General features: G+C 40.1%; 1 long non-coding RNA gene across 1 annotated transcript; it reads right to left on the bottom strand.

Annotated features, from left to right (window-relative positions):
- Positions 1–5,726: 5,726 nt before the first annotated feature.
- On the bottom strand, positions 5,727–9,496 carry LOC125538401. Its single transcript, XR_007296338.1, has 5 exons — positions 9,028–9,496; positions 8,472–8,704; positions 7,499–7,633; positions 6,676–6,814; positions 5,727–6,046 (listed from the first exon to the last, which is right to left on the bottom strand). It is a non-coding gene; the product is annotated as an uncharacterized LOC125538401 (long non-coding RNA).
- Between the last annotated feature and the right edge of the window lie 611 nt (positions 9,497–10,107).

Genomic DNA, 10,107 nt, shown 5'->3' with positions numbered 1-10,107 from the left:
TGCTTCATCTTTTTAATATCTATCATGAAAATGAGGATTTCGATAATTGTGCTCAAGTGATAGAAGAAGAATGCATTAGAATGTTTGGCACTAAATATTTGAATGATGAGCATGATTGCAATGTTGTTAGTATGAATTCCTTGAATATCCATGATGCTAATGATATGCAAAGCCACAAGCTTGGGTAGGCTATGTTTGATGAAGATGATATTTTTTGTCCCCCAAGTTTTGATGAGCAAATTTATTATGATGAAAGCATGACTCCTATTTATGATGATTATATTGATGAAAGTGGATTTGGAGAGGTCATGACTTTATTTTGTGATGAATCCACTATTTCGGAAGAGGTTCCAATTGATTATGAGAACAAAGTTGCTATCTATGATGATTATTGTGATGACTTGTATGCTATAAAGAATAATTATATCCATGAATCTTGTCATCATGATTTTAATTTTCAATTGGATTATGCCTCACCTGATAATTATTTTGTTGAGTTTACTCCCACTATTATTCATGAGAAGAATTTTGCTTGTGTGGAGAGTAATCAATTTTCTATGCTTGTAGATCATGAAAAGAATGCTTTAGGTGCTGGTTATATTGTTTAATTCATTCATGATGCTATTGAAATTTTTTATGAGGGAGGAATATATGTTTGTAGGAATGGCAATAATATCAAGTTTCCTCTCTATGTGCTTAAAATCTTGAACTTATGCTTGTTTTGCTTTCCTATGCAAGTTGATTCTTCTTCCCACAAGTTGTTTGCTCACAAAATCTCTATGCATAGGAAGGGGGTTAGACTTAAATGTGCTAGTCATATTCTTCATGATGCTCTTTTTATGTTTCAATTCTTATCTTTTATGTGAGCATCATTGAACTCATCATGCCTAGCTAGGGGCGTTAAACGATAGCGCTTGTTGGGAGGCAACCCAACTTTATTTTTGTTCCTTGATTTTTGTTCCTGTTTAGTAATAAATAATTCATTTAGCCTCTGTTTAGATGTGGTTTTATGCTTTTAATTGGTGTTTGTGCCAAGTAGAACCTTTGGGAAGACTTGGGTGAAGTCTTTATGATCATGCTGTAAAAACAGAAACTTTAGCGCTCACGAGAATTGCTGCCATTTTTATTTGGAGAGTGCTATTTAGTTAATTCTTTTTGAAGATGATTAATAGATAAATTACTAGGTCCAGAAATCTATTTGAGAATTTTATGAGTTCCAGAAGTTTATGTTTGATCCAGATTACTACAGACTGTTCTGTTTCTGACAGATTCTGTTTTTCATGTGTTGTTTACTTATTTTGATGAATCTATGGCTAGTAAAATAGTTTATAAACCATAGAGAAGTTGGAATACAGTAGGTTTAACACCAATATAAATAAATAATTAGTTCATTACAGTACCTTGAAGTGGTGTTTTGTTTTCTTTCGCTAATGGAGCTCACGAGATTTTCTACTTTAAGTTTTGTGTTTTGAAGTTTTCAAGTTTTGGGTAAAGATTCGATGGATTATGGAATAAGGAGTGGCAAGAGCCTAAGCTTGGGGATTCCCAAGGCACCCCAAGGTAATATTAAAGGACAACCAAAAGCCTAAGCTTGGGGATGCCCCGGAAGGCATCCCCTCTTTCGTCTTCGTTCATCGGTAACTTTACTTGGAGCTATATTTTTATTCGCCACATGATATGTGTTTTGCTTGGAGCGTCATTTTATTTTATTTAGTTTTGCTTGCTGTTTGAATAAAATACCAAGATCTGAAATTCTTAGATGTTAGATAGTCTTCACATAGTTGCATAATTATTCAACTACTCATTGATCTTCACTTATATCTTTCGGAGTAGTTTGTTGTTGCTCTAGTGCTTCACTTATATCTTTTAGAGCATGGTGGTAGTTTTATTTTGAAGAAATAGATGAACTCTCATACTTCACTTAGATTATTTTCAGAGTCTTAATAGCATGGTAATTTGCTTAAAATCCTAATATGCTAGGTATTCAAGATTAGTAAAATCTTCTTATGAGTGTTTTGAATACTAAGATAAGTTTGATGCTTGATGATTGTTTTGAGATATGGAGGTAATAATATCAAAGTCATGCTAGTTGAGTAGTTGTGAAATTGAGAAATGCTTGTGTTGAAGTTTGCAAGTCCCGTAGCATGCACATATGGTAAATGTTATGTAACAAATTTGAAACATGAGGTGTTATTTGATTGTCCTCCTTATGAGTGGCGGTCGGGGACGAGTGATGGTCTTTTCCTACCAATCTATCCCCCTAGGAGCATGCGCTTAGTGCCGAGGTTTTTGATGACTTGTAGATTTTTGCAATAAGTATGTGATTTCTTTATGACTAATGTTGAGTCCATGGATTATACGCACTCTCACCCTTCCATCCTTGCTAGCCTCTTCGGTACCGTGCATTGCCCTTTCTCACATTGAGAGTTGGTGCAAACTTCGCCGGTGCATCCAAACCCCGTGATATGATACACTCTATCACACATAAACCTCCTTATATCCTCCTCAAAACAGCCATCATACCTACCTATTATGGCATTTCCATAGCCATTCCGAGATATATTGCCATGCAACTTTCCACCATTCCGTTTATCATGACACATTCATCATTGTCATATTGCTTTGCATGATCATGTAGTTGACATCGTATTTGTGGCAAAGCCACCGTTCATAATTCATACATGTCACTCTTGATTCATTTCATATCCCGGTACACCGCTGGAGTCATTCATATAGAGTCATACTTTGTTCTAGTATCGAGTTGTAATCATTGAGTTGTAAATAAATAGAAGTGTGATGATCATCATTTTCTAGAGCATTGTCCCAAGTGAGGAATACAAAAAAGGAGAAAGGCCATAAAAAGAGAAGGCCCAAAAAAGAGAAAGGCCAAAAAAAAGAGAAGGCCCAAAAAATGAAAAAGAGAGAAGGGACAATGTTACTATCCTTTGCCACACTTGTGCTTCAAAGTAACACCATAATCTTCATGATAGAGAGTCTCTTGTTTTGTCACTTTCATATACTAGTGGGAATTTTTCATTATAGAACTTGGCTTGTATATTCCAACAATGGGCCTCCTCAAGTGCCCTAGGTCTTCGTGAGCAAGCAAGTTTGATGCACACCCACTTAGTTTTTTTGTTGAGCTTTCATACATTTATAGCTCTAGTGCATCCGTTGCATGGCAATCCCTACTCCTTGCATTAACATCAATCGATGGGCATCTCCATAGCCCATTGATTAGCCTCGTTGATGTGAGACTTTCTCCTTTTTGTCTTCTCCACATAACCCCCTCATTATTCTATTCCACACATAGTGCTATATTCATGGCTCGCGCTCATGTATTGCGTGAAAGTTTATAGGTTTGAGATTACTAAAGTATGAAATAATTGCTTGGCTTGTCATCGGGGCTGTACATGATGAGAGCATTCTTGTGTGACGAAAATGGAGCATGACTAAACTATTTGATTTTGTAGGGATGAACTTTCTTTGGCCATGTTATTTTGAGAAGACATAATTGCTTAGTTAGTATGCTTGAAGTATTATCATTTTTATGTCAATATGAACTTTTGTCTTGAATCTTTGGATCTGAATATTGATGTCACAATTAAGAAGAATTACATTGAAATTATGCCAAGTAGCACTCCGCATCAAAAATTCTGTTTTATCATTTACCTACTCGAGGACGAGCAGGAATTAAGCTTGGGGATGCTGATACGTCTCCAACGTATCTATAATTTTTGATTGCTCCATGCTATATTATCTTCTGTATTGGATGTTTATGGGCTTTATTATACACTTTTATATCATTTTTGGTACTAACCTATTAACCCAGAGCCTAGTGCCAGTTTCTGTTTTTACCTTGTTTTAGGGTTTCGAAAAAAAGGAAAATCAAACAGAGTCCAATTGACCTGAAACTTCATGGAACTTATTTTTGGATCAGAAGAAGCCCAGAAGACTTGAAGTGCACGTAAGGGAAGCTTTCAGGAGGCCACGAGGTAGGGGCGCGCCCTCCACCCTCGTGGGCCCCTCGTGGCCCCCCTGACGTACTTCTTCCGCCTATATATCTCCATATACCCTAAAGACATCCGGGAGCACAATAGATCGGGAGTTCCGCCGCCAGAAGTCTCCGTAGCCACCGAAAGCCAATCTAGACCCGTTCCGGCACCCTTCCGGAGGGGGGCAATTCCTCTCCGGTGGCCATCTTCATCATCCCGGTGCTCTCCATGATGAGGAGGGAGTAGTTCTCCCTCGGGGATGAGGGTATGTACCAGTAACTATGTGTTTGATCTCTCTCTCTCGTGTTCTTGAGGTGATACGATCTTGATGTATCGCGAGCTTTGCTATTATAGTTGGATCCTATGATGTTTCTTCCCCCTCTACTCTCTTGTAATGGATTGAGTTTCCCCTTTGAAGTAATCTTATCGGATTGAGTCTTTAAAGATTTGAGAACACTTGATGTATGTCTTGCCGTGCGTATCTATGGTGACAATGGGATACCACGTGATTCACTTGATGTATGTTTCGGTGATCAACTTGTGGGTTCCGCCCATGCACCTATGCATAGGGGTTGGCACACGTTTTCGTCGTGATTCTCCAGTAGAACTTTGGGGCACTCTTTGATGTCCTTTGTGTTGGTTGAATAGATGAATCTGAGATTGTGTGATGCATATCGTATAATCATACCCACGGATACTTGAGGTGACATTGGAGTATCTAGGTGACATTAGGGTTTTGGTTGATTTGTGTCTTAAGGTGTTATTCTAGTACGAACTCTAGGGCTGTTTGTGACACTTATAGGAATAGCCCAACGGATTGATTGGAAAGAATAACTTTGAGGTGGTTTCGTACCCTACCATAATCTCTTCGTTTGTTCTCCGCTATTAGTGACTTTGGAGTGACTCTTTGTTGCATGTTGAGGGATAGTTATGTGATCCAAGTATGTTATTATTATTGAGGGGACTTGCACTAGTGAAAGTATGAACCCTAGGCCTTGTTTCAACACATCGGAATACCATTTGTGCTCACTTTTATCATTAGTTACCTTGCCATTTTTATATTTTTCAGATTACAAAAACTATTATCTACCATCCATATACCACTTGTATCACCATCTCTTCGCCAAACTAGTGCACCTATACAATTTACCATTGTATTGGGTGTGTTGGGGACACAAGAGACTCTTTGTTATTTGGTTGCAGGGTTGCTTGAGAGAGACCATCTTCATCCTATCCCTCCTACGGATTGATAAACCTTAGGTCATCCACTTGAGGGAAATTTGCTACTGTCCTACAAACCTCTGCACTTGGAGGCCCAACAACATCTACAAGAAGAAGGTTGTGTAGTAGACATACACTACACCACAACACCAATGCAAAGACATATAATCTGCCGAGAGAACGCCCTTATGAGGGCAGAAAAACTGCCGGGACAGAATTTCTCCCGGCAGATAGAACTGCCACAACAATCACTGCCGGGGATTACTTCTCCCGGCAGATAAACAATCCCCGGCAGTTTCTCTGCCTGACCTTTATATCTCCCGGCAGTTTATTTTCCCCCGGCAGACTGTGTCCTAGGGTAGGAACTACAATTGCCGGCAGTTTCACTGCCTGCACAAACACATTTACCCGGCAGGTAGTATGCCATCACGTGTTTTTTCACAAGCAATCTAAATTGTTATGGGTAACACATCCCTTATTTAATAATCCAATCCGTATGTTCAAACAATCATGTCAGATCATGCAATTTATACATGTGTTTCAATCAAAGTTATCTGTAAGGCCTCATTCAATAATATAAACAGACCAAAGACATATGTACATATGTTTCAAGATAAACAAAAATTGTGGCCCATAAGCAAAATGAGGATACAATGGCTTGTGTGCCAAAACAACCACCAAAATGAGCAGAGTAAAACTTTGCAATGTCTCCAGGTTCAACAAACAAGACATATTACATATATGTTATCACTCCACTAACTTGTAGATCTTCCAAACCTCCAGCAACTTGTAGATCTTCCAAACTTCCATCAACTTCTGCATCTTTTAGAAACCTGTAAAAAAATAAACTCAAAATGCTGCTCTCGTTTCAGATTTTAAATCAACAGATTAAATATTTAATGTCAATATATTTATAGGAAACAAGCATGTCTATGGGGATACATATAATGTTCTCTTCATACAATTTCCTAATCATTTATTCGCAGAATATTTGTCCACACATTATCCGAACAAAACTATGATTTAGACAGGGCTGGGTGCACCCATGCAGAGGCGGGAGGCAATATACCTTCCATTTTAAATATAAAAGGAAGGGCAAGCTAGGTTTCATGGAGAACTAGGAAGACTCGACTACCCCAAATCATTTTTACACATGGGGGTATCCTAAAATTTCATCAAGTTGCAAAGTATGTTTTGACTACAACAAATATCAACTCTGAAAGGCTGGTGTAAAGGGTAAACCACTTGCGGTAGAAGTCTAGGCTACCACATTAGAAGTTCTATCAGAATCTCCTATCAAGATCTCCCAAGTTTTCTAACCAAAGATACACAGCAGAAAACAACAAAAGAGATATTGCCTGAGTGGGCAGAAGTACTGTATGTACGAGATGAATGCCACAATAAAACATCATAAGTTTAGGTGCATGGACATCACAACCCAGAAAATTTAGGAACTCATTACCAAGGAAGATCGCCAAAGAGCTCCAATCAGCATCCTTATCTTCATAGGTTAGGACATACTCCTGGTCCCTAAGAGCATTTATCCTAGAACCATTTGTGAGCCTGTCTCTTGTTGATGTTTTGCAAGAATATTTGTTTTCCTGTAATACCACGATTTTAGTTATGAATCTGCTTCCTTCAAATATACATCACTTTTAGAGGAAAATAGAAAACACCTATAGTTACACAAATTTCCATAAGTACTGCTAGGAATATTACATATACTAGCTATCTGCCCGTGCATTGCCACGGGACAACATAATTAGACGTAGACACTGATTAAAATATCATTGTACAACTTGTCACATGTGCAGTACTAATTCTAAAGACATGAAAGTATTGCCTCGACCTCAGACATGTGAGTACTACTGAGCAAAAGCAACATCAACCTCAACCTTAAGCATGTGGAGTGAATGAACGAATAGACAAAGAACTGGGATTGTTCACCAAGATTTGTTTTTTCCTTTGGAAAGCTCACGAAGAAGATTAAAACACAGGACCGACACATTAGTGCTAAGTTAAACTGGAGAGGCAGGGAGTATGTGCCATGAAAACAATGCAAAATCGCCAATTCCACTTTAATAGTAAAGATGGTTACCAAAAAATGTTAACACAAAGCAATGACATAGAAAACGATAATTTAGGAGAGAAAAGGACAAGACAAAAATTATATGGAGCTTTCACAGTTGATGAAAGGCTTCACCATGACCCAGTTTTGTGTATAATCTTGGCCATTCATAATCATTAAATCTCATAGGGAAATGGAAATTTTACATTCTACTTACATGATTGCTTGGTGTGGTACTATTAGCTTTGTATGCCGACATGAATCTGAAACTGAAAAATGCTGCTTTCTTCAAATGAGATGAGCTCAGGGTACTCAAATCTGCCAAACAGATCTGATCATAGTGTACACAATCCTGTAAAATAACACAAACAACCTTCTTCATATACAAACTCTAAATATATACAGGACATGCAACCGATTGAGGAGATGCATGTGGCACTGAATTAGAAGAAACAGTTCACCGAATAGCGAGCAGTGTTGAGGACATACCAAAATATGATGGCACAAAAATCAAACTTCCCAACAGGTCAGGATGCATGATCGATTCTAGGAAACAAATTAGGCTGGAAAAGGTTGTCTGTCTCACGAGGAAAAAATTGGCTTGGGGAAAACACAAGGTGGGCCTCAGATTGAGAAAAAACATCGATAGGAGGGGAAATCGTACGAGAGGGCGAAACATGGAGGTAACGAACGAGGACAATGGAAAATACTGTATAGAAATTGCACATTAATAGACTAACTGAACGCAGGTTACCAAAAGCTGCTTCTTTTGCTGTAATACTGAACGAATGTTGTGAATGGCATATGTTGTTTTGCCTCTGTGTTCCTACCATTTAGGAAAGACCAGACTCTGGCACTCAAGTAGCAATATACATATCTAATTATTTATTTCTATCCTTTGAAAAGGATGTTACACTTAATCCTGGTGAGTAATTATTTAGTGGTCATCGATTGCCTCGTAGACATAGTTAAGCCAGTGGGATTCAAAAGTAGTCCTGCATTTTTTGTCTTCCCGAGAGCTTCAATAACCAAAAAATGCATAAGGAAAATATGATTCCTAACTTCACATTTACTGCAGACTAGATATTAACCTATATTTTGTAATGGTAACTTACATCTGGAAACAACAAAGGAAAGAACACTACACATATATAGCTGGAAATTGATCAAATGAAAATAGCGACACTCACTAGTGATGAAGCAGCTGAACATCGTCTCGAGCTCTAGAGAAAGATTCTTGTATAGCTCGAGTTAAGTCTTGAGGTCGACCTTCCTTAGGTATGGGACTCCATTCATGCTGACCTTGACATAGCAGTATCATGCCTTGCTTTTACCTTTGTTCTCCACCTTGGTCTTTGTAGCATTGGCGGCTAGTGTGTTCTTCCGGTAGCTCCCACGAGGCGGCCACCCAACAACTTGATCCCTATAGAGTGCATCACAAACACTTGCTATTAGATCAGATCGAACAAAGCATCAAATGGATGCATTTGTTTTTTAAGACAGACAACAGTCTTGTGAACGTCTTACAAACACATGAACAGAGCAAGTAAAAGACTACAACGGAAACCAGCCAATGTATGAGAAACTGGGTCATGTTCTGAGAGGCAGATTACTAAAGAATACAAATAATATTCCAAATAATCTGGCCAACTTTCCGCCAATTGAAGCTTTAGGTTAGTACACTGCATCTCATGACTAAAACTACTAGACACTGAATAAAAAGAAAAGTTAGCAAACAAATCTCACCTATCAAATGCTCTCTTTGGGACAAGGAAGTAGAGGAGGCAGAGCTGCTCGCGGGAGGGGATGGACGCTCCGTTGCTTGGGGCAGAGGACAAAGAGGAGGCGGCCTTGGTCGGTGCACCGGTGACAAGTCCTGCTCGGGGGAGGAAGCTCGCAGAGTATGGTGGTGGCAATGGAGCGTTAGGCGGAGGACAGTGGTCGGCGGTGGAGTGGCTCGGCGATGGGGCCGGTCGGCGGCGACCTAGATCTGTGTCAGCTGTATGCTCGGTGGTGCTGCGGTGGGGCGTTGGGGGCGACGAAGGCAGGGGTCGGGGACTCGCGGTGGCTGGGGGTGTAGGCGGGGGTGCGGTGGTTGGTTGCGGTGGCGAGGGCACATCACGATTGGGGTGGCGGTGGTGGGGTGGAGCGGCCATGGAGGGCAGGTCGAGTTGATTTGGGGGCGGTTTGGAGGAGAGGATGAATCGAGAGATTGGGGCCTCGTACTTATTTTTTAGAATCTGTAGACTTTTATTAAGTCTTTTTTTTAGACAACAAAAAAACTCAATAAAGGTGTGGGGCTCCGTACTTGGTTCGGAGCCAAAATTTCCACGGCTCGCGGGCTTTCCCGAGCGAGCGAGCGCTTAGGCCCAAAACGATTTCAGTATCACGCGCCAACGACAACCCGACAGAAAATGGGTCGTGCTTTAGTTGTCCCGGCAGTTTTCTTGCCCCTTTCACATAGACATGGTTACCGGCAGTTACCCTGCCCTTGTTGGCAGTTCTTCTGCCATGAACTACTTCTATCGGCAGTAACGAGATTCCCGGCAGATCTTTTGCCCCTATTTAGGCATTTCTCCCGGCAGCTAATTGCCCCCAATAAAGTGTTGTGGTGTAGTGATCACATCTGAACCTGGTTTTATGCGTAGATGTTATATGCACGAGTAGAACACAAGTGAGTTGTGGACGATATAAGTCATACTGCTTACCAGCATGTCACACTTTGATTCGGCGGTATTGTTGGATGAAGCGGCCCGGACCGACATTACGCTTACGCTTACGCGAGACTGGTTCTACCGACGTGCTTTGCACATAGGTGGCTGGCGG

The sequence above is a fragment of the Triticum urartu genome, chromosome 2 (assembly GCF_003073215.2).
Source record: "Triticum urartu cultivar G1812 chromosome 2, Tu2.1, whole genome shotgun sequence".
Lineage (NCBI taxonomy): Eukaryota > Viridiplantae > Streptophyta > Magnoliopsida > Poales > Poaceae > Triticum > Triticum urartu.
Note: the sequence above shows the minus strand (reverse complement) of the source record. Positions and strands in the feature narration are given on the sequence as shown.